The following is a 24,861-nucleotide window of genomic DNA, read 5'->3' as shown; positions in this document are numbered from 1 at the left end:
AAATACGAGAGAAATAAGCTTTGTGCGTATGAAACATTTCTGGGATCTTTTATTTCAGCTCATGAAACCAACACTTTACATGTTGTGTTTATATTTCTGTTCAGTATAGATCACCTGGCGCAAGCTGCACAACAGTGAGTGACTCACAAGACTCCGGTATCTCATCGTTGTGTGCTTGTAAACAAACACCACGTGACACGTGACTGGGGACTACCGTAAGCTTCATAATGTGACAGGTGAAATGAAGAACGCAATGTACTTTATCGCCTAACGTATTGCACAAGTGGACTGCAGGTATTCAGTAAAAAAGTAGCTAAAAATATTCAAATGTATTTTTAAAAACTTCAAAAATAAGTAGTTTCAACAGTATTGTTGAAAAACCATTGTGGCTTTTTCCAAATACCCCGGTATACCGTATAATACAGTAAACCACTCGAGCCTAACGTAGGTCATGTTTGCTTTGATCACATCAGAAGTTTTATTTTCCCATGCGAAAAACGAATGCTATTTGTTGAATATTAGGAGTGCTGTAATACTTCTGGCATTTTTTGGAAAGTTCAAATTCTCCTCTTTTCAATGAAACCACTTATTTACCTCCTTGACAGTTATGACAGGGAGAAAATCAGAGCTATAAATTGTTTATATCCTATATGGTTAATTAGGGCTAGCATTGGTAACAATCTGCCACAATATCAATGTTGCCAGCTAAGGTATACGAAGGGATAGTAGGCGGAGTTGGACAAGGCTATCTGAATGTGCACATGGAAGTTAGAGGAAGCCTAAATATTAATTATTTAATCGAAAAAATATGCACTGACTATGTGACTAAAAGTAGACTAAAATTGTCCTGAGTTTAAGTTGACTGATAACTAAGGATGAAATGACAAAAAGGTGACCAAGACTAAAATGGTATAACAAGACTGAAACAGATGCCAAAATGAACAGTGTGTGTGTGTGGTCAGGATGGTGTAAATCTGTGTACATGTCTGTGTGTAGGGTGATTGGGTGCCAGGCAGTAGGATCGTAGGGGGCGGAGCAGAGCCATGCCAAAAGCTGAATATTTGAATCCCTTCGATCTGATTTGGAGTCTAAGCTGACAGGCTGACCGTTCACCTAATTCCCTCTACAGTGACATGTGGCTTATTGACAGGGCCATTCCCATGTCTCTTTCCCTCTTTCTCTACACCCCGGTGTGTGTGTGGGGGGGAGAGGGACTATTTTGTTTTGCTGGTGTAAAGATCACGGGTCTCCCTCAACTCAGATACATTTTTTCCCCCTCGCTGTTTGCACTTCTTTACTTGAGGTTTACCAAGAGTTCTTTCCTCAGCTTTCCCTCCGCGGCGTCTCGACCAATCTGCTCCTCTTCCCTCTCCGCCTGGCTGTCAGAGGCAGGTCAACAATCCCCAACCCGTTCTCCCAATCTACCCCAACACCCAATCTACTCACACATACACACTGTCCCTCTCTCCCATTACCTTTCCTTGGCCTCTATTTCTTACACCTCTCAGAGAAAATGACAATTTGTGGAATTGCTTTGTGCACTGACTTTACTGAACATTGTCTGCGGGAACTCACTATTTTTCACTCCGTCCAAGTGCCGATGCATTTGTGGTATGATGTGAACAGTACGAACTTGTGTCACTACCAAAGTCTAATGGTTTTAAATGACTTTTGTATTGTCTGGAAACTCACTTGTAGAATTCGCTTGCAGTAGGTCTCTTAAAAAAGAGAAGCCGTGCAAGGTTATTAAACAGAGGTACCTAGTTATTCTTCTGTTGTTGATATCAGGTAACGTGCAGCCTAACCCTGGCCCTGATATGCAGTCTCCAAACCTCTGATTTTAAATCTAGATCTGGTCTTGGTATTTTTCATTTAAATGTACACAGCCTGTTGTCCAAAAAATTGATGGAGTTAGGATTTGGGCTAAAACAACTGATGCAATTGTGTTTTCTGAAAGCTGGCTCAGCAAGTCTGTTCTTGATAAGGATATTTGTATAAATGGTTACAATGTGTATCACACTGATCGAGTTAAGAAAGGTGGGTGGGGCTATATATGTAAAGACTAAACTCCCTGTAAGTGTGGCAAAGTCTGAAACTATTTGTAAACAGTTGGAATTTCTTGCTTTGAATATTGAGGTTTCAAAGGGTCTCTCTATAACAGTGATTGGCTGTTATAGACTGCCTTCTGCATCTGTGATTGGCTGTTATAGACCCGCCCCCCCTCTGTATCTGTGACTGGCTGTTATAGACCCCCCCCCCCTCTGCATCTGTGATTGGCTGTTATAGACCCCCCCCTGCGCATCTGTGATTGGCTGATATAGACCCCCCCCTCTGCATCTGTGATTGGTTGCTATATTACCCCCCCCCTCTGCATCTGTGATTGGCTGTTATAGACCCCCCCCCTGCATCTGTGATTGGTTGTTATAGACCCCCCCCCCCCTCTGCATCTGTGATTGGCTGTTATAGACCCCCCCCGCATCTGTGATTGGTTGTTATAGACCCCCCCCCCTCCCCTCTGCATCTGTGATCGGTTGTTATAGACCCCCCCCGCATCTGTGATTGGTTGTTATAGACCTCCCCCCCCCCTGCATCTGTGAATGGTTGGTATAGACCCCCCCCCCGCATCTGCGATTGGCTGTTAGACCCCCCCCCCCTCTGTATCTGTGATTGGCTGTTATAAACCCTCCCCGCATCTGTGATTGGTTGTTATAGACCCCCCCCCCCCTCCCCTCTGCATCTGTGATCGGTTGTTATAGACCCCCCCCGCATCTGTGATTGGTTGTTATAGACCTCCCCCCCCCCCGCATCTGTGATTGGTTGTTATAGACCTCCCCCCCCCCTGCATCTGTGAATGGTTGGTATAGACCCCCCCCCCCCCGCATCTGCGATTGGCTGTTAGACCCCCCCCCCCTCTGTATCTGTGATTGGCTGTTATAAACCCTCCCCGCATCTGTGATTGGTTGTTATAGACCCCCCCCCCCCCTCCCCTCTGCATCTGTGATCGGTTGTTATAGACCCCCCCCGCATCTGTGATTGGTTGTTATAGACCTCCCCCCCCCCTGCATCTGTGAATGGTTGGTATAGACCCCCCCCCCCCGCATCTGCGATTGGCTGTTAGACCCCCCCCCCCCCCCCCCCCCATCTGTGATTGGCTGTTATAAACCCTCCTCTGCATCTGTGATTGGCTGTTAAAGACCCCCCTCCCCTGCTCTCGGTGATGCATTTTCTTCTCTGATGCACCTCATGTCTAAACTTCTTTACAGTGAAATGATCTTGATTGGTGATCTCAACTGGTGTTGGTTAAAGCCGGTGTCTGATGATTTTAAAATGCTTTGTAATTCTATGAATCTTACCCAGTTGATTAACTCACCTACTCGCCCAAATCTCAAATGTCCAGATAAATCTACCCTGATTGATTTGATATTGACAAAATGTTCCACATAAATATTCTGCGGTTGGTGTTTTTTGTAATGATTTAAGAGACCATTGTGCTGTTGTTGCTGTTAGAAATACTCAGGTTCCTAAGAGTTTTAATGAGCAGGCTCTCTTTCATGAATTGTTTTATTTTGACTGGAGCAAGATTGAGCTTATTCCTGATGTGGAAACTGCCTGGAAATGCTTTACTATTTGGAAAAAAAGCATCATGAAACAAACATCATGAAACGAACATCATGAAACGAACATGGCCCATTCCACAGGTTCAAGGTTAAAGGGCGGAATAAATCCAAGGTTTTCTTCTGAGCTGTCTTGTATTATTCACAAACGTAATCTAGCCTGGGCTAAAGCAATGAAATCGTGTTCCGATGCTGATTGGCTTCTTTTTAAGCAGTTACGAAACAAGTGTTCTTCTCTTCTCAGGAAGTTTAAGTCTGAATATTTTATGTATGTTACCACTGATAACCTGAATGACCCTAGAAAGTTTTGGAAGGCTATTAAGTCTGTCTGGAAACCGCAATGTTCATGAATTACTGTCATGTGTATTGAAGGACTTTGTTGCTGTATATGACAACTGAAATGCTGAATTGTTTCAATGAGCACTTTGTATCATCTGGTAGGCTGTTTGATTCAGTGTCCTCTGTCTCTGTACAACCTTGTGTGGATGAACCAGTGAGAGCTGGTCAAACTTTTAGCTTTTTGCCATTCTCAGTGCAGGAGGTACATAAGGCCCTGAAATCCTTAGGATCAGAGAAAGCCTGCAGGTCCTGATCTTCTTGAGCCCTGCTTTTAAATCTGGCAGCGGATTTCATAGCTGAACCACTTACATATCTGTTCAATCTAACCCTGGAATGTAATCAAATTCCAAAGATCTGGAAATCAGCATTTGTCCTGCCACTTTTAAAAAGGGGAAGATCCAACCCTTTTAAGTAATTATTAAGCCAATCTCAAAGCTGTCACCCCTGGAGAAAATACTTGAAACCCTTGTGAGTGAACGGCTAAAAGAGTTATATACTAACTATTTTATTAACGTACCAATCTGGCTTCAGGAAGAAGCATAGCACAATTACAGCAGCCATGAAGGTTTTAAATGATATCATTGAAGCCCTTGACCAAAAAACAGCACTGCGTCTCACTTTTTATTGATCTCTAAGGCTTTTGATAGCGTTGATCATGCTATACTGAGGCAGAGATTGTTGTGTAGGTCTTTCGGAGCATGCAGTTGCATGGTTTGCTAACTATCTGTGATAGTGCACTCAATTTGATGGGCTCATGTCTGTTAAATTGTCTGTCTAATGGTGTGCCCCAGGGCTCTGTACTTGGTCCCCTCTTATTCACTATTTATATAAATAAAGACACATTTGCAAAATGCGCAACTTCACTTTTATGCTGATACTGTTATTTGTTGTGCCTCATCTCTCACAAAAGCTTTCCAGAACTTGCAAACTGCTTTTTATACTGTTCAACAAACCTTGTGTCAATTGAAGCTTATCCTCAACACTAACAAAACTAACTGTATTTTCTGAAGCAAGAAATAGATCTCTGAACCTTTCACCTATTACTACCTGTCAGGGCAATGAGAGACTGTAACCTCAAATATCTTGGCATTTTAATTGATGATGGCCTCTTAAATTGCATATTCAACAACTTACAAAAACATTAACTGAAGTTGGGATTTTATTTTAGGAAGAAGGCCTGTTTTTCTTTTGAAGCCATGAGGAGGCTAGTATGAGCTACATTTACGCCTTTACTAGACTATGGGGATATTTTATATAGGAATTCTTCCACTCAGTGTTTGAGATCAATTGACACCCTTTACCATGGCGCTTTGAGATTTATTTTAAACTGCAAAACCCTTACGCACCACTGCACTTTATATACCAGGGTTGGCTGGCCTTCTCTAGTCACTCGTAGGCTCAGTCACTGGTATACTTTTATTTACAAAGCCATTTTGGGTTTTATTTGGGAATTTTTATTGTTCAGAAATGTGTTGGGTACTCTCTTCGTTCACAGGACTTTATCCTGCTAACTGTTCCAAATGTCCAAACTGAATTTGGTAAAAGGACTTTTATGTACTCATTGTCTTGGAACGCCTTACAAGATTTCAAATCTCAATGAGCCCTTCCTGGTTAAATAAAAGGTTAAATAAAATAAATATAAATAGGGGATTGAGCCAGCGAGAGGTGCAATGAGAGAAAGATGGAGTTCAGTCAGCAGGCTGGGTGCCGACCGATGAGTGTGTGGCGAGGTGCGAGTGGGCGGTCGGGCATGCCCCAATGCAGGAAACATTAGGAGGCACCCCCACTAACAACCAGACCAACACTTTCTCTCCTGGGGTTAGACTGTGTGTGGTGCACTCATACAGCGCCTTAGGAAAGTATTCAGACCCCTTGACTTTATCCACATTGTTAGGTTACAGGCTTATTCTAAAATAGATTAAATTGTTTTTCCCCTCTCTCAATCTACACAATGACAAAGCAAAAACAGGTTTTGAAAAATGTATAATTTAAAAGAAATAAAAATCAAATTTACATAAGTATTCAGACCCTTTACGTAGTACTTTGTTGAAGCACCTTTGGCAGCGATTCTAACCTTGAGTCTTCCTTGGGTATAACGCTACAAGCTTGGCACACCTGTATTTGGAGAGTTTCTCCCATTCTTCTCTGCAGATCCTCTCAAGTTCTGTCAGGTTGGATGGGGAGCATCACTACACAGCTATTTTCAGGTCTCTCCAGAGATGTTTGATCAGGTTCAAGTCTGGGCCACTCAAGGACATTCAGAGACTTGTCCAGAAGCCACTCCTGCGTTGTCTTACATGCTAACCAGACGCCATCAGGACACAGGTTGATTTTGTCCCCCCACACCAGACGCCATCAGGACACGCAGGTTGATTTTGTCCCCCCACACCAGACGCCATCAGGACACGCAGGTTGATTTTGTCCTCCTACACCAGACGCCATCAGGACACGCAGGTTGATTTTGTCCCCCCACACCAGACGCCATCAGGACACGCAGGTTGATTTTGTCCCCCCACACCAGACGCCATCAGGACACGCAGGTTGATTTTGTCCCCCCACACCAGACGCCATCAGGACACGCAGGTTGATTTTGTCCCCCCACACCAGACGCCATCAGGACACGCAGGTTGATTTTGTCCCCCCACACCAGACGCCATCAGGACACGCAGGTTGATTTTGTCCCCCCACACCAGACGCCATCAGGACACGCAGGTTGATTTTGTCCCCCCACACCAGACGCCATCAGGACACGCAGGTTGATTTTGTCCCCCCACACCAGACGCCATCAGGACACGCAGGTTGATTTTGTCCCCCCACACCAGACGCCATCAGGACACGCAGGTTGATTTTGTCCCCCCACACCAGACACCATCAGGACACGCAGGTTGATTTTGTCCCCCCACACCAGACACCATCAGGACACGCAGGTTGAAATATAAAAAATTCTGAACCAACTATATTAAATTTGGGGACAGGTCGAAAAGCATTAAACAATTTAGCTAGCTTGCTGTTGCTAGCTAATTTGTCCATGGATATAAACTTCGGGTTGTCATTTTACCTGAAACGCACAAGGTCCTTTACTCCGACAATGAATCCACAGATAAAGCAGTAAACCTCCGTCTTATTCTTATGGTGGTTGGCAACCAACTTTAAGGTGCATTACCACGACAACTGGATTCTGGACCTCAGTTCATCTTTCAAAATCACCCACGTGGGTATATACTCCTAAAAACCAATGAGGAGATTTGAGAGAGTGTTGAGCATCACAAATAGAACCAAGTCATATTTTCGTGCCTGGCTAAGTGAGCAGTGTGGGTGCAATAATTGAATAACATGTAAGTGTACATTTATTTAGCAGCACACGCAACGTGTCCGGTCTGGTCAGCATGTAAGGGTCGTTGCTTGGCATTCAGGACAAAGATTTTCATCTTGGCTTCATCCGACCAGAGAATCTTGTTTCTCATGGTCAGAGTCTTTAGCTGCCTTTGGCAAACTGCCCTTTACTGGCTGTCCTCCTGGAAGGTTCTCCCATCTCCACAGAGGAACTCTGGAGCTCTCTGTGATAATAGGGTTCTTGGTCACCTCCCCGACCAAGGCCCTTCTCTCCCGGGCAGCCAGCTCTAGGAAGAGTCATGGTGGTTCCAAACTTCCATTAAGAATGGAGGCCACTGTGTTCTTGGGGACCTTCAATGCTGTGGACATTTTTTTGGTACTCTTCCGCAGATCTGTGCCTGGAAACAATCCTATCTCGGAGCTCTACGAATAATTCCTTTGACCTCATGGCTTGGTTTGTGCTCTGACATGCACTGTCAACCGTGGGACCCTATATAGTCAGGTGTGTGCCTTTCCAAATCATGTCCAATCAATTTAAATTACCACAGGGGGACTCCAATCAATTTGTAGAAACATCAAGGATGATCAATAGAAACAGGATGCACCTGAGCTCAATTTCGAGCCACATAGAAAAGGGTCTGAATACTTATGTAAATAAGGTATTTACGTTTTTTATTTGTAATACATTTGCCAAAAGCTCTAAAAACCTGTTTTTGCTTTGTCATTATGGGGTAGTGTGTAGATTGCTGGGGATTCTTTTTCATTTAATCCATTTTAGAATAAGGCTGTAATGTAACAATGTGGATAAGTCAAGGGGTCTGAATACTTTCCAAAGACACTAACTACCCAAACCATAACTACTAGTCGACAGCTGTCTCTAACTACCATTGTACATGAACTAGTCACAAAATTGATTGTAGCAAGTGAAAGAACAATAAAGTGGGCTAGTTATTTCCCCCCTGCTATCTTGTTGGTTTAGCTGAAGAGACATTTGTCCAGGCAATCCCCAAAATGTGACCAGGAGACATTTCCTGCTCGTGGGGTGGTGAGCTGACAATGTCACATACGATACCATTTCTGCTTTCACACTAATTCAATACCATCATAATAACAGCCTTTCATTAGAAATACTATCAGAACATAGCCATGACCATGTATAGAAGGTAGACAGTGTGGGGAAGGAAGGGAAGTTGAAAGTTCCAGCTAGCGTGACCACAGGTCTTCATAAAATGTGCACTGCTGTTTTGTTTTGAAGGCTGGCACGCCCAACGGCTGTGCTGCTATTGACACAAGCAACAGTGACAAACAGACAAGCTTCTAATTATACGTGATTAGGGATAATTCAAAAGTTGGCCTCCACTTTAGCTACTCTCACAGTGCTCGTGTTTTTATGCAGTTTAGATTGCGAGAGGACTAGGAAGAACATTGAAAATTCAAATGAGAAAAACCTGACACCACATGTATCCCAAACTGCATTGTATCAGTATGTGTTTATATACAAAGGAATGATTCAAGTCAGAACAAAAGAGCAAAAGCAACAGACTATTTTCCTAGTAGGAAAGGTAGAGAAGATCTGCTTTCCAAATGCTCTTGTTCACACCTTTCTAAACAGGCCTATTTTTATTGTACCTTTAACTTGGCAAGTCAGTTAAGAACATATTCTTATTTACAATGACGGCCTACCCTAGCCAAACCAAATGTGTGCCGCCCTATGGGACTACCAATCATGGCCGTTTGTGATACAGCATGCAATGGAAACCAGGGTCTGTAGTGACACCTTTAGCACTGAGATGCAGTGTCTTAGACCGCTGCGCCACCCAGGAGCCCTATGCGACGTTCTCCAGTAGCATTCAGTGGCGTTGGTTTACACATTTTGGAGTGTGCTCAAGAAATGAGAATATTTGACACTTAAAAGGAGGGGGTTCATTTCAGCCACTTAATTTTATGTGACAGCAACTAGCCTACTTCTCACTTCATAAACACCCTAAGCTAATGACGGCTTATGTTCTTTAGCTTTAATGATAACACTAATTATGTAAATGTATGTGCGAGTAGCAAACAAGCTTAACTATGAGAATAGTTTCACTGCAGGGTATCTAAACAGGTTGGTGCAGACTGTTCAAGGATTTCATTTGAAGTGGGTTAGTATAACTGGCTATATACTACTGATATATTACAAGTAGAGCGGTGGTCCAAGTTTGTTGGCTGCCTGGCTAGACCGCTGCCCGGCTAGACCGCTGCCCGGCTAGACCGCTGCCCGGCTAGACCGCTGCCCGGCTAGACCGCTGCCCGGCTAGACCGCTGCCCGGCTAGACCGCTGCCCGGCTTGCTTATCGAATATGACTAAGTCATTTTCACTTGGCATGTTGAAAAGATCTCAAAAGAATCTGAAGACAAGTTTAGCGTTACTAATTGGGTACCTGACAAATGACTGACGTGTCCTAACCAAACTGTCAACATTTCAAGATGAATTGTCATACTCAACTGTCTGCTCTCTTTTATCTATAGCCTACTTAAGGCAGTCCCAATTGAATAAACTTGAACACTGCCATTGTAACTTCCAAAAGCGAACCACACTTCTATTTCAAAAGTAATGGTCACAGGGGTCCTATTTTTAAACATAAAATTATACATAAAACATGAGTAAAATGCCTCAGAGCTCTCAATGTCTTGGTCCCACTAATCCAGGGCTATCTGATTCAGTGGTGTCCCTGTGGACTGGCCTGGTATAACCACCTGGGGTGTCTCCCTCCCTCAGAGTACAGGTGGCACATCATGCCTCAGCCAGAGGCCAGCGGTCCAGAGGCACACCTTACCACCAGCTATCCCTTTATCTATCCTAACGCCCTCCCTCTCCAATCTACTAAACTCCCTCTACTACTACCCCCCACAAGGAGGGTAGGGATGTCTGTTGTGGCTAATCGCACAGAGTGTGAATGTGAATAGATGTGAGAAGATGGGGGGGGTTGAGAAGGGAGGCAGGGGGGACTGAGCAGAATGTTTGGGCTGTTATTTGCATGAGGGGAATCTGGTTATTTCACACACGGCTGCCTTTCTCTGAAATGTAAAGTCCCCATATCTGCCTTTCTCTGAAATGTAAAGTCCCCATATCTGCCTTTCTCTGAAATGTAAAGTCCCCATATCTGCCTTTCTCTGAAATGTAAAGTCCCCATATCTGCCTTTCTCTGAAATGTAAAGTCCCCATATCTGCCTTTCTCTGAAATGTAAAGTCCCCATATCTGCCTTTCTCTGAAATGTAAAGTCCCCATATCTGCCTTTCTCTGAAATGTAAAGTCCCCATATTTGGGGTCCCTATTTTTTTAATTTATTCAATTCAGTCTGGTATGAGAACGGTAGCCCCTATCTGCAAAAGCAGAGTATCTGTAGAAAGCTGAGTATCTTGGCTATTAATCTGTGCCTTCAAAATCTTGCGTGACTTACTACCATATATGGGTATACGAATATATAAGGGCAGGCCGAGACGATGACCTCATTTCAAGATGGCTGCTACCTACATTTCAGTTAGCGTTGTGAAGCATAAACACCGAAAGACGGGACTCCACAGATCATGAGGATTTCGACATGGCCGAAAAAGATTGCTTTCTAGAAGGATTGGATTCACTTTAAGACCTATAAGAATTTTTTTTTGACTTTATTGCTAATTCAATATATGGATTTCATTTTTTATAAATTGTCTGCTTTTTGTGCTTTGGATTTAGTTTACATTAGGCCTATGTAACAAGTAATTTCAATGTTATACAATTCCAAAGTAGTTATTGTGTGTTTCATATTAGTTCACTGTTCTAAGTTTCATCCTTGTAACTTTGGAGAGGCCATTAAACTCTCATGGTCACCGTTTGTGGTTCTCACCTCTGCCTTTGTCTCCAAAGTGTTACTGTTTGCATTGTGTGTGTGTCCTTCACACCGATGCGAGTCACTGTACAGATATAGTTTAGGTTTGGTGTTTTTACTTTACAGTAATGTCGTTTTGTAAATTTGGTAATCTGTAATTCTGTGTCTTACAACAATATATCGCTTTATTTTATTCACCACAGAGTGGAGGATGTAGAGGATTTGGATGATGATGTTTGGGAGCCAGCCCTCCCCAGCAAGCCCCCCCCTGCCGGTCAAGGTCTTCACTCCCCCACTCTGTGTCAATCATCCTGTCTGATGGTTCTACATCCACTTTTCATAGACCTCTTGAGAAATAAAATAGGGGCTTGTGGCACCATGTCATAACAGAACTGGTTTCCCCAAGACCAAGGTAAACGACATCACAAAGACAGCGGCGAGGGGGACCATACGTTGGATCAGGACTAACATGCCACTTTTTGTTAAATGGAAGGACACCAGGGAAGTAACCATGTTCACCACACAGCATAAGGCATTCAATAACAACCATGTCTCAAGGAGGGTGAAAAATGCCAATGGGGCATGGGTGAGGAAGAATGGCCCAGTTTCTGTGAAGGACTACAATGCCAGCATGGGGGTTGTCAATCTATATGATGCTCTGATAGGCTACTACCAGGCTACTACCAGGTCCTCCACCAGACCAGGAAATTGTATAAGTTTCTTTTTTTACCACTTTGTGGACTTTGCAACAGTAAATGCCTTCATTCTCCACAAGCAGATGTCCAAAGCAAAAGGTCAAACCCGTCTCTCCCAGTTGGCCTTCTGAGAGCAGCTGGTGTTGGAAATGGCTGAATTAGGGGCCCAAAGTAACCTCACAACCATCACAAGACCCCCCCGCTCAAGGTGAGCATCATTATCCAACACACATACCACAAGAGAAAAGGAAAAACTGCAAGTTTTGCACAAAACATACCAGTACGCCTTTTTTTCCTGGCAGAGGGACTGCTTCAAAGACTATCACGACTAGAGGTCGACCGATTAGGATTTTTCAACGACAATACCGATTAAGCGGCCGATTTTTGTTTGTTTATTTGTAATAATAACAATTACAACAATACTGAATGAACACTTATTTTAACTTAATATAATACATCAATAAAATCAATTAAGCCTCAAATAAATAATGAAACATGTTCAATTTGGTTTAAATAATGCAAAACAAAGTGTTGGAGAAGTGAAAGTGCAATATGTGCCATGTAAGAAAGCTAACGTTTAAGTTCCTTGCTCAGAACATGTGAACATATGAAAGCTGGTGGTTCCTTTTAACATGAGTCTTCAATATTCCCTGGTAAGAAGTTTTAGGTTGTAGTTATTATAGGACTATTTCTCTCTATACGATTTGTATTTCATATACCTTTGACTATTGGATGTTCTTATAGGCACTTTAGTATTGCCAGTGTAACAGTATAGCTTCCGTCCCTCTCCTCGCTCCTACCTGGGCTCGAACCAGGAACACATCGACAACAGACACCCTCGAAGCAGCGTTACCCATGTAGAGCAAGGGGAACAACTACTCCAAGTCTCGGAGCGAGTGACGTTTGAAACGCTATTAGCGCGCACCCCACTAACTAGCCAGCCATTTCACATCGGTTACACCAGCCTAATCTTGGGAGTTGATAGGCTTGAAGTCAAACAGCGCAATGCTTGAAGCATAGCAAAGAGCTGCTGGCAAAACGCACAAAAGTGCTGTTTGAATGAATGCTTACGAGCCTGCTGGTGCCTACCATCGCTCAGTCAGACTGCTCTATCAAATCATAGACTTAATTATAAAATAATAACACAGAAATACGAGCCTTAGGTCATTAATATGGTCGAATCCAGAAACTATCATCTCGAAAACAAAACGTATATTTCAGTGAAATACGGAACCGTTCCGTATTTTATCTAACGGGTGGCATCCCTAAGTCTAAATATTCCTGTTACATTGCACAACCTTCAATGTTATGTCATAATTACGTAAAATCAGTTCGCAACGAGCCAGGCGGCCCATACTGTTGCATATACCCTGACTCTGCGTGCAATGAACGCAAGAGGACACAATTTCACCTGGTTAATATTGCCTGCTAACCTGGATTTCTTTTAGCTAAATAGGCAGGTTTAAAAATATATACTTGTGTATTGATTTTAAGAAAGACATTGATGTTTATGGTTAGGTACACGTTGGAGCAACGACAGTCCTTTTTCGCAAATGCTCACTGCATCGATTATATGCAACGCAGGACAGGCTAGATAAACTAGTAATATCATGAACCATGTGTAGTTAACTAGTGATTATGATTGATTGTTTTTTTATAAGATAAGTTTAATGCTAGCTAGCAACTTACCTCGGCTTCTTACTGCATTCGCATAACAGGCAGGCTCCTCGTGGAGTGCAATGTAAAGCAGGTGGTTAGAGCGTTGGACTAGTTATCCGTAAGGTTGCAAGATTGAATCCCCAAGCTGACAAGGTAAAAATCTGTCATTCTTCCCCTGAACAAGGCAGTTAACCCACCGTTCCTAGGCCATCATTGAAAATAAGAATGTGTTCTTAACTGACTTGCCTAGTTAAATAAAAGGTGTACATTTTTTGAAGAAAAAATAATAACACTTATTAAAATCGGCGGACAAAAATACTGATTACCGATTGTTATGAAAACTTGAAATCGGCCCTAATTAAAATTGGCCATTCCGATTAATCGGTCGACCTCTAAATCACGACAGGCACAAGCTATGGTGAAAGTGAAAGCTAATCTACACCTGGGATGTAAAACTAACACAAATGCCATTTGTAAACAGATCAGCTTATTTCTATTTTGCACTTTTTTTGCGAAGGACACGTGTAACCAAGTGTGTGTTTGGTAAGACAGACATACATCTGTTGCATTTCTATTGTTATTGTTTTTGTTGGATATGCCTAGGCTAATTGGATATGGATATGCCTAGCCTAAATTGGATATGCCTAGGCTAAACATTCAGGCGCTTTGGAAAGGTTGATGTCCCGACACCCCCACAATGTTTGAGAGGTTGGTATGGTAGAGATAGTGTTTCTATACTGAACAAATAGCATTTAGGGAATGTAAATATTTGATAGCACTGGAATGATCTAATTTACAGACATAAGCCACTTTGGAGAGGTTTCGGGAGACTTGGACACGTCCCCGTGACCACACCTGACACCACTTACTAAAACATCTGCCCTTTTCTAGTTGTTAGGTCTATCAATCCCTTTTCTAGTTGTTAGGTCTATCAATTCCTTTTCTAGTTGTTAGGTCTATCAATCTCATTTTTCTCTGATATTGTTCACATGTTGTAGAAGCCATCTGATGTGTTTCCAGGTCTAGTCATCAATATTCACTTATAGCTTTTCAATGAAAGATGACTTTCAAAATAAAAATAATTGTTTGTGTGTGCTTGATCTTGTGTATTCTAAACTATACAACTCCTGTCTTCTGATCATTTCCTCATAATCGCCTTGATTTACTTTCCAAATATATCAAATTTTTCATTGTCAGAATCATGTACATGAATAGCCGTTACTTTTGGGTATGTCTATTTAGGCAGAAATCTACATTTTGCCATTACATTTAAGAGGTTAATGGACTTTCACTTGTCTACAGCACTGAGGGGTAAAACAGGAAGGAGTTCTGTTTATGCAATCTGCTCTCCGCTTTAAACGTGGGCTTAATATCTCCCGAAAAAAATCACTGTCCAACTCCGAGGCCTTTCCCTGGTCAAGAGTGGGGCAGATGGGAGGAGTATTCTGGGGAATACAAAAGGTCGTCAGTAATATATTCAGCAGAACTTGACTCCCAGGGAATGGCAGCACCTTGCCTTCCTCTTTGGCACCCCTCGTCTGACTGGCTGCCCACCGGCAGCGGGACCTGCTGCAGCTCCCCCCCTAACCACTCACCCATGGGTCTTTTGGGATGGCCCGTAGCAGGCCTGGGGGCAGCAGCCATGCATGTGGCCTTGACACTGGAGTGTGGGAATAAAGGGGGGGGGGCTTTAACTTCCTGTCAGGGATGTCTGGCTCAGCAGAAAAAAATGACAGAGGGACAGGGGAAGAGCGAGAGAGACGAAGTTAAGAGGAAAGACGTGAGGAGAGAAGTTGAGCTTTGGAAGGTTTCATCTTTTCCTGCCTGGAGTCCATGGCAGAGGGAATGTTTGTATGAATGGCTCAATTCATGAATTTGTTGTTCCATAAATTCGGTCTGAAACAATCCCCCAAACTGTACTGTAGTTTGCATGTGCCATTTTTCCTGGAAGAGTCTTGTTTGCAAATCATCTAGAATTATGTGCTTAGAGTGCATTTACAGGTTATACGCATCTAACAAATAAAAATTAAAAAAACGGGCTAGGTCATACTAAAAATGTATCCCAAGTTTGCTCCTGCACATTCTTTTTAATGTTGAGATGACTAAACAAATCACATTTTATTGGTCACATGTTTAGCAGATGTTATTGCGGGTGTAGCGAAATGCTTGTGTTTCTAGCTCCATCAGTGCAGTAATATCTAACAGTAATATCTAACAATTTCCCAAAAATGCACACAAATCTAAGCAAAGGGATGGAATTAAGAATATATCAATATATGGATGAACAATGTCAGAGCAGCATAGACTAAGATGCAGTAGAACTGAATTCTACTAGTCTCTGCTTTAAAACAGACTACTGAGCAATTCAATTGGCACCACAAATACCATGTTGAAAGTTGGTCTTACTATAAGTTTAACAGTTTCCATGGAGAACAGTTAAAACCTCTATCCTTCCATTATGAAGAATCAATTACAGGATTCCCGGGCCTCCCAGAGAGCTAAATAATTTTCCAGAGAGACCACCAACCCAACCATGCTGAAAAGTATTCAGTCAGTGGCTGTGAGTGCGACTGGGTGGGAGGTGGTGCAGGGGCTACCCATGCACAGTTAAAGGCTGAAGCCTCCAGGCGAGGTTAAGACGTCAGCTCGCTTCAGTTTGGCTGGCGCCTAGCCGAACAAGTGTGCTTGTTTGTTCATATTGAGATGCCGTAGCCAGTATACGCTCCCCACAAAAGTTAAAATTAAACTAAAATCATTAATTAACATTTTTGCAGAGGAGATCTTAGTCTAACTACTGTATTTCTCAATTAAAAAATGTGCATGAAAACAAGGTATTTCTCGTTGAATGAGATGATTGAAGCATCCCTACTGTTGCCCAATCACCAACGAAGGGGCATAGACTTCGGCTCCGAACAGCTTGCATTTAGAGAAAAATGTGCCCCCGAACAGCCGAAGTCCAAAACATCACAAAATACTGTAATTAATTTATACAAACTCTTCCAAACTTTTTCAGATTGGAAACATGCGGACGCCTTTAACCTATTGGTTTTATGACACGCTCCCTCAGGGCAAATGATTTCTGACTGTACTTCCTGAGGTCCGTCTAACAGAACACAAAACTGGCCTTAGATCAGTGTAGGGGCAACTTCATCCCACTCCTGCTGTAGGACTCAAGTCATGAATGGTGTCTCCTTTTCTACTGCTGTACTGACAGCCCTGGACAGGTCAACGCGAGCCCTTGTTGTCTTTTGCTGTATTGCTTTCACCTACACTGAGTGTACATTAGGAGCACCAGCTCTTCCCATGACAGACTGACCAGGTGAAAGCTATGATCCCTTACTGATGTCACTTGTTAAATCCACTTCAATCAGTATAGATGAAGGGGAGAAGACAGGTTCAAGTATTTTTAAGCCTTGAGACATGGATTGTGTATGTGTGCCATTCAAAGGGTGAATGGACAAGATTTAAGTGCCTTTGAACAGGGTATGGTAGAGGTGCCAGGCGCACCGGTTTGAGTGTCAAGAACTGCAGCGCTGCTGGGTTTTTCACACTCAACAGTTTCCTGTGTGTTTCAAGAATGGTCCACCACCCAAATGACATCCAGCCAACTTGACACAACTATGGTAAGCATTGGAGTCTACATGGATAGTGTGTCAACATCCCTGTGGAACGCTTTCAACACCTTGTGGGGTCCATGCCCTGACGAAGAGGCTGTTCTGACGGCGGGGGGCAAACTCAATTGTAGAAAGTTCCTCTAATGTTCTGTACACTGATTTGAAATGATAGTATGATAATATACACTCAATGCAGAGGAAGGACCTACTTTACACTAATCTAGTGAGATGCTACCCTGACTAATGTCTTTAAATCTCCTCTAGGCTATCTTCAGATGAATTATCCTTCAGACACTAACACTTAAGCACTATACTGAATCTCAGCTGTGACTGTGCCATGGTTTGAATAAGAGGATGAGGACAGAGAAAAAGCCAACTAATGAATGGACAGAGGGAAATACCCTCTAGTTCTGCCATAACTAGATGAGGCTACTGGATGAAAATGGGGCATCTAGAAATACAGATGACAAAAACTGCCTCGCAGGAGCCATACAAAGGTGAGCAGAGTGAATAATACAATCTAATCAACTGTGGCCAATCTTTAAACACGTTCTGTTTAGAAGAAAGGAACTGTGACACAAGCTAGGCTTCACTTCAGATAGATTTGAGATGCTGCTTCTTCACCACTACTAGAGGTAGACAGATGGCCTAAGAGGGGGGTTGCTTGTTTTACAGGCACAAGAGGCCAGCACAGCCCTCCTGCTAACCCCGGAGAGGAGAGGAGCAAAGGGAGGCCTGGGGGAGAGGGACATGATGACAGAACCATGCAGAGCTTTTTCCACTGACGGGAGCAACAACCGCCACATAACTAAACAAAATGGCAGCGATAATAAGTGGTCAGATCTGATGATCCACACAGCATTCATACAAGGACTCAGTTGAGATTGAGTGTACCTCTGACAGATGAGGCTGCTGAGACAGGATCCGGACTGCTGTTCCAGGTGTTAGGCAATGACAGCAAGGCAGAGAGGGGTGGGAGAAAGAAGTGGCTTGTTCCTTAAACGCATTAGCCTATCGTAACACAATAAACCCTGGTTTAAAATCTGAATAAAACCACATTAGATATTTGTGTCAAACTGCTTTGTAAACAATCAGGCTGATTTAGTGGATATATGGAAGAGAAGTACCTTTACCTTTCCACATTTGCTTATATATGAAAAGGTTGCTATTTCCCCAATAATCTGTCAAAATATCAGTATTGACCCCTTTCAATTGAGAACTATTCTGAGGAGTGTGTCAGCTGGACGCCTCTTCAAACGGTGCTTCTGATCAACATAAAACTGTCTTTATAGAACCATTTAAGTCCTGATTAAGTCAGTAGTAGTTTGAATGTGAAACTGAAACCAGTAGGAGTAAAGATGCTGTGGAAGCTTACCAGCATGCATTGCTCTAGCGGGTATTCCCAAACTGGGTTACGACAAATAAAAATGTGATAAAAATAAATAATTATATATATATATATATATATATAATTCCCGACATACCCAGGGCCTCTTATCTGTTGACGGAAAATAAAATTAAACCATCTAATGTTCAGCAAAACACAAGGTCAAACTTTTTATTTAACTAGGCAAGTCAGTTAAGAACAAATTCTTATTTACAATGACAGCCTTTCGGGGAACAGTGGGTTAACTCCCTTGTTCAGGGGCAGAACGACAGATGTTTTACCTTGTCAGCTCGGGGATTTGATCCAGCAACCTTTGAGGAGTTTGAGCGAGAATAAAGATGACTTTCGAGTAGTAAGACATGTATAAAAGCAACAGATACCATTAATAAGAAGGGGCTGGAAGCGTCTTATATGGTGAGCTACTGAGTGGCTAGGACAGGCAAGCCCCATACTATTGTGGAGGACTTAATTCTTCCTGCTGCCGCGGATATGTCTGGGACAATGCTGGGGGAAAAGGCAAAAAAAAAGAAAAAAGACAATGCCTTCATCAAACACTGTTTCACAACTCATCAGTGACGTAGGCAGCAGATGTTTTGAAACAATTACTGCTTTGCATACAAGCCAGTGAATTCTATGCGTTACAGCTGGGATGAGTCAACAGATGTGGCGGGCCTGGCACAGCTCCTGGTATATGTACGTTACATTTATGGGAGGTCAATTAAGGAAGACATACTCTTCTGCAAACCAGAACAACATGAGACGATTTTTTTAAGTACTGGATAGCTTTGTGACATCAAATGGACTTTGGTGGTCAAGAAGTGTTGGTATCTGTACTGATGGTGCAAAAGCCATCACAGGGAGACATAGTGGAGTGGTAACGCGCGAGCATCAGTTGCTCCCGATGCCACTTGGGTACACTGCAGCATCCACCGAGAGGCTCTTGCTGTCAAGAGAATGCCTTTCAACTTGAAAGACGTTTTGGACACTACAGTGAAAATGGTTAACTTTGTTAAAGCAAGGCCCATGAACTCGTGTATTTTCTGCATTGTGCTTTTTCAACATACAGAAGTGCGCTGTTATCAAGGGGCAAAGTATTGACACGTTTTTTTGAATTGGGAGACGAGCTTAAAGTTCTCATTACTGACCATAATTTTCACTTGTGTGACCGCTTGCATGATGACGAGTTACTCACAGGTCTTTCCATCATTGTATGATTTGTGTGCAAATGAACTCAAGCTTGCGGACAATGTCAAATGTGATATAGCAAAGCACCTGAGTGAGCTGGAGGCGCAATTACACAGGTACTTCCCCGAAACAGATGACACAAACAACTGGATTCATTATCCCTTTCATGCCCTGCCTCCAGTCCACTTACCGATATCTGAACAAGAGATCATCGAAATTGCAACAAGTGGTTCTGTGAGAATTTAATTTAATCAGAAGCCACTGCCAAGATTTCTGGATTGGGCTGCGCTCAGAGTATCCTGCCTTGGCAAATCGTGCTGTTAAGACACTGATGCCCTTTGCAACCATGTACCTATGTGAAAGTGGATTCTCAGCCTTCACTTGCATGAAAACTAAATACAGGCACAGACTGTGTGGAAAATTATTTAAGACAGACTCCCTCTCCAATACAACCCGACATTGCAGAGTTATGTGCATCCTTTCAAGCACACCCTTCTCATTAACCTGTGGTGAGTTATTCACAATTTTTGATGAACAAATAAGGTTTTATGTAAGATGCTTAAATAATGAGCAAAATTGACTATTATTTGTGCCCTGGTCCTATAAGAGCTCATCGTCACTTCCCACGAGTCAGGTTGTGACAAAAACTCACTCATTCTTATGTTTAATAAATGTATAGTGTGTGTGGCAGGCTTACAATGGCAAAACACATTTGAGAGTGCTCTGACCCTGGTGCTTGAGGGGGTACGCAGCTGGAGGTTGAATGTTTGAAGGGGTACGGGACTATAAAAAGGTTTTGGATCCACTGCTCTTCACCATAGAAATGGGGAGGAGGGGCTGCTAAACAAAGCTCATTTTCACAGAAAAAAAACAATATGGCACTGTTTACAAGGGCCCCTAGTGTTCACTCTGTCAAGAGGAAAACAATGCATCTGTTTCGTATTGGTTTCCCCTCAACTCTCCATCTTTGCATTTTAAGTTTAGTTTCTTGAGCATGGCCCCTAGGGATCGACAGTGTATGCTTGTTAGGTTAGGATCCTGTAGTTGCATCTATTTTTACATTTTAGTAATTTAGCAGACGCTCTTATCTGGAGTGCATACATTTTCATACTGGTCCCCTGTGGGAATCGAACCCAGAATCCTATGCTCCAACAACTGAGCCACACAGGACATATGGGGCTAAGATCTAAGACTGGGTTTTGAGTCATGTTTCTTTTTTGTTTTAAATACTGACACCAGAGCTTCAAATCTGATCTCGCATGCATCTTGCCGAACCACAGGTTTCTCTCCAGTCTAAAGATGGATGAACTGGCACAATATCATACAAATATTAGGTAGAGATCACTCCCAAAGCACTGTATGCAATTTTCCTAAACTTGTGCTACGTGGATTCAGAAATGCCACGGTCAGGGCCTTGGATTTTTTTTGTCTGATAAATATATATTTTTGCAAAAACTGTTTAGCAGTAGAGCATCAACGAAAGCTGAACACTGGTACCATTGCTAAAAACGTTTGTTCAAGAGAACCCCACCACTTCATTAAGTTAACGCAGCTATATAAGCCAGTCGAATAAAGTACCTCAACAGTCACAAGAAAGGGCAGGCTATGGTGGAAGCCACAAGTTAAAGACATCTGTTCCGCCCGACATACCCGGGACCTCTTATCTGTTAGCTGAGTGACCCAACTGACTTTAGAAGCTGCCATCTTAGGTTAGAGACTTCGCAGAAGGTGGGGTAGTATTTCATGGGATGCTCCATTATCAGTGAACAAGTAGCTAGCTTGGTCGTTCAATAAAAGTGTGTTTTTTCTATGTGCACTGTTTTCGTTCTGTTATGAAAGGTTAAAAGTAGTCACGTCTGTAGTTGCTGGTTGACTGATTACAAAATAATGGAGAGAGAAAGACCGACGCGTTCGGGAAAATAATGGTCATCTCGCACTTAGAAATTCAGCCAGGATCTATACAGCGGCAGGTGCTTTTTAATCGAAAATACATAGAATAACTTCACTTGTTACTGTCGGTTCATCCAAGTTCACCCAGATCCAATGTTTTATGATAAACAAGCTCCCTTAAACGTTAAAATGCGGAAACGCACTAAACAAACTGCAACCGGATCGCTTGCTGTTGATCAAAGTGGCACCACAGGAAAATGTTTGTGCAGGTTTTTTTTCGACGAGCAACAACCGCCATCAGTGTAGTCCACATGATTAGCCTTTGGGCTAGCAGCAAGACAATGAGGGCGATGATACAGTGCTCGAATGTTGGCTACAGGCTAAACTTCTCCACTAAACAATGGGGCCACCTCCAACTAGCTAGCAGCAAGCTAATTAGGCTATCATTACGCACAGTTGACGGAAACGCAGAGCTCACCTAGTTATTCCCTTCTAAAATAAAATAATCCCGAACCATATAAACTGAATATACTCTATGTACTTTAACAATTATATATAGATATAAGGGAAAAAAAACATTGGCTAAACAGGGATGACCGTCTGGCCTCAAGCTACCCTCTGTCCATATTCATCGTCCAATAACACTAGACAGGCTACTTTTTTATCCCGTCATCAGCAAGTTAAATATCATGTGAATTCACTCAATTTAAGAAATGCAAATTGGACTTCTGTCTGGACTATGTATCAAAATCCAGCTGTGTGGTATGCCGTATTTTTTTAAAGTAGTTTTCATAGCTAGTGTGCATTCAGGGAATATCCCTTGCGCTAGCAACCTACAGTATTAAATAATTCAGCTCGACCACCGACTCACCTCTACATTTGAGCCACCTCGTGTCTCACTAGCTGAACACACAATTAGCTAGCTAACCCAAGCTAACGAACTCACCCTTGCCTATTGCATTATACATTTTAAAAAACAATTCAAAATGTTTCTAAATTCAAACAAGTTGCTCACATTTGTCTGCTTATCGAGATCTCATCGTGTTGGCTAGATACTATTCTTCACCTAGGGAACACAACTATTGGGACTCAGTAGAGCGGAAGGCGAGTTAAACTTGCTAACTGTAGTTAGCGTTTCAGCATGGTAGTTTACGGACCTGCAATAACTTGTTGGAAATTATTGTATCCCCTTCTCATTTACTTTCCAGAATAAACTGTGTTTACAGTAATTTGCTAAATAGACTAAAAGTCAGCTTCCAAACAAACTTGCATGGTAGATTAAAAGTCGATTGTAAGTGGGAAAAGTCGTTCTATAACATTACATGGGTTACTTACAGGTAAGAGTAACACACAACTAATTCACCATGTGAACAAATGGGATATAGAGCGACTACGGAATTCAACCATTCAAAAAAATCATTGCTCGCTTACCCAACAAGCTCGGTCAATTCAGGGTTTCTCAAATTAACTCCCGTTAGTATCTCCAGTACAATCCTTTCTGGTCCGTTAATAAATGACGTAATTCAAGTTATTTTATAATGTTCGGCGTGTCGGTACCCCGTCTTCACCGACTTGGTTTTTCTCCTTTGTGTTAATTTCACTCAATTCGAGTTTAATCCGATCGATCCCGGCAGTCGCGTACTCGTGTCTTCCAGATACTCTCACCTTCTACGGGCAGGGGGCGCGTTCATGGCTCCAATGGATCAACATGCGTGCGCGTGAATGACCCTGCTGGGCTGTGACGAATGTGCGCTTTATTTTTCAGTTCTTGTAACATAGTAGATGCGATTAAAGCTGCACCTTTTAATTTCTTATTTCGGCGTAGGGTTATGGAAGTTATTCATACATATAGTGTGGACATCAAATTGCTTTAAAATTGCTCCAATTGATTCTCATATTATAAACTGGAACTTAGCATGGGATGACGTCTATAAATAAAAGCTTAGTTTTCTGTTAAAACCTCAAATGATATGGTATTCTAAAAGCTCATACAGGTTCAAAACTAGTTCAAAACATGTTCCCAATTGAAATGTAACTGTATCAACTGAAATGAGGGGATGGTTTTATTTGTTGTTTGGAGCATCAGTTCGTCCCCGATAATAAGATTCATAATAATTCCATGTGAACTGCAGATTAATAATTATGATTATAAGAGATGAACATCATGCACGTTCACGATTCAAATTGACATAATACTTGCTATTCTACCTGGTCCCTTGGGCACGCACAGGGCCAACCTGAGACATAGTGGATTTCAGAGTAGTTCAAGTCCTTGAATTTTGCGAAGTTAAAAGCTAAACATGTGCAACCATTTTAGAGAGAAATATATCAAAATGAAGAAATATGTATTTCACACTTGTGTGAAGGTCTCATCCTTGATGAATACTACAGAGGAATCATCAGGAAAGTAACCCGCAAGTCCCTTGCGTGGTCATTCATTTGCTTAGCATAACAACCTGTCCCACAGGAGTACTGTATTTAAAGGCGCAGGCATCCACTTTCTGTATGCCCAAATAAATGTCCTCTCAAATCGACTGTATATATTTTAGTGTTTACATGTTTATGTGGTGATGAATATATGCTTGTAAATATTCCAATGGATCACTTATACATTTTGCAGTTTTCAGAACATAATTTAATAAAGCATGTCTTTAAAAAAATAAATGTCCTTTGCGTTTGTGGATTTAATTTGTATGAGCGAAGGCTATAGTGAAGGTCACACTACTTGAATTGCATTCACTAAAATCAAACTTACATTTTTGAAACAGTTAATACAATTCATGCAGCAGGCATACTACTAACGTTTCAGAGGGTTCACTAATCTGTTCAACACAAGCTTTTCCGTTTTCACATTTCGTTTCTTTACTGCTTTCAAAAGTAGGTCATGAGAATTGTAAGGATTTGATCATGTGATCTCACCTATAACATCATAAGCTGTTGCTGTGCGTGACTACCAACAAAAAACAATTTCAGGTTACATCCTAATGTTAAGGGATGTAATGGGGATGATGAGTAAAGACTATACCTGCTGAACTATATATGACTGCAATGCATCCCCACCCAACATTGATTTTTGATTTGCTGTAGGCCTATTTGACAAACCTTGCGCACTGGGCCAGTTTCCCAAAAGCATATTAAGAATAAATTGATTGTTTGAACTATAGGATCATATGGTTCTAAGGATGAACTTAGCCTTGGAATGCTTTTGGGAAACCAGGGCCAGAGCAAGCTTTTATTTTATAATAGTCTAAAGCACACAAATAATGTGAAATAAGGTGCATTTCCAGTAAGTT

The 24,861-nt window shown here is 42.2% G+C and overlaps 1 protein-coding gene across 1 annotated transcript in view; it reads right to left on the bottom strand.

The window, feature by feature from the left end:
• The window catches only part of LOC115169864 (chromodomain-helicase-DNA-binding protein 7), a 124,033-nt gene extending 100,687 nt beyond the window's left edge, over positions 1 to 23,346 (bottom strand). The window contains exon 1 of the mRNA XM_029725921.1: positions 23,000 to 23,346. The gene's annotated coding sequence lies outside the window, so the exon portion shown is untranslated. The remainder of the gene's footprint in view (positions 1 to 22,999) is intronic.
• Between the last annotated feature and the right edge of the window lie 1,515 nt (positions 23,347 to 24,861).

This window comes from Salmo trutta, chromosome 31 (genome assembly GCF_901001165.1).
Source record: "Salmo trutta chromosome 31, fSalTru1.1, whole genome shotgun sequence".
Lineage (NCBI taxonomy): Eukaryota > Metazoa > Chordata > Actinopteri > Salmoniformes > Salmonidae > Salmo > Salmo trutta.
This window is presented reverse-complemented; position numbering and strand designations above follow the sequence as displayed.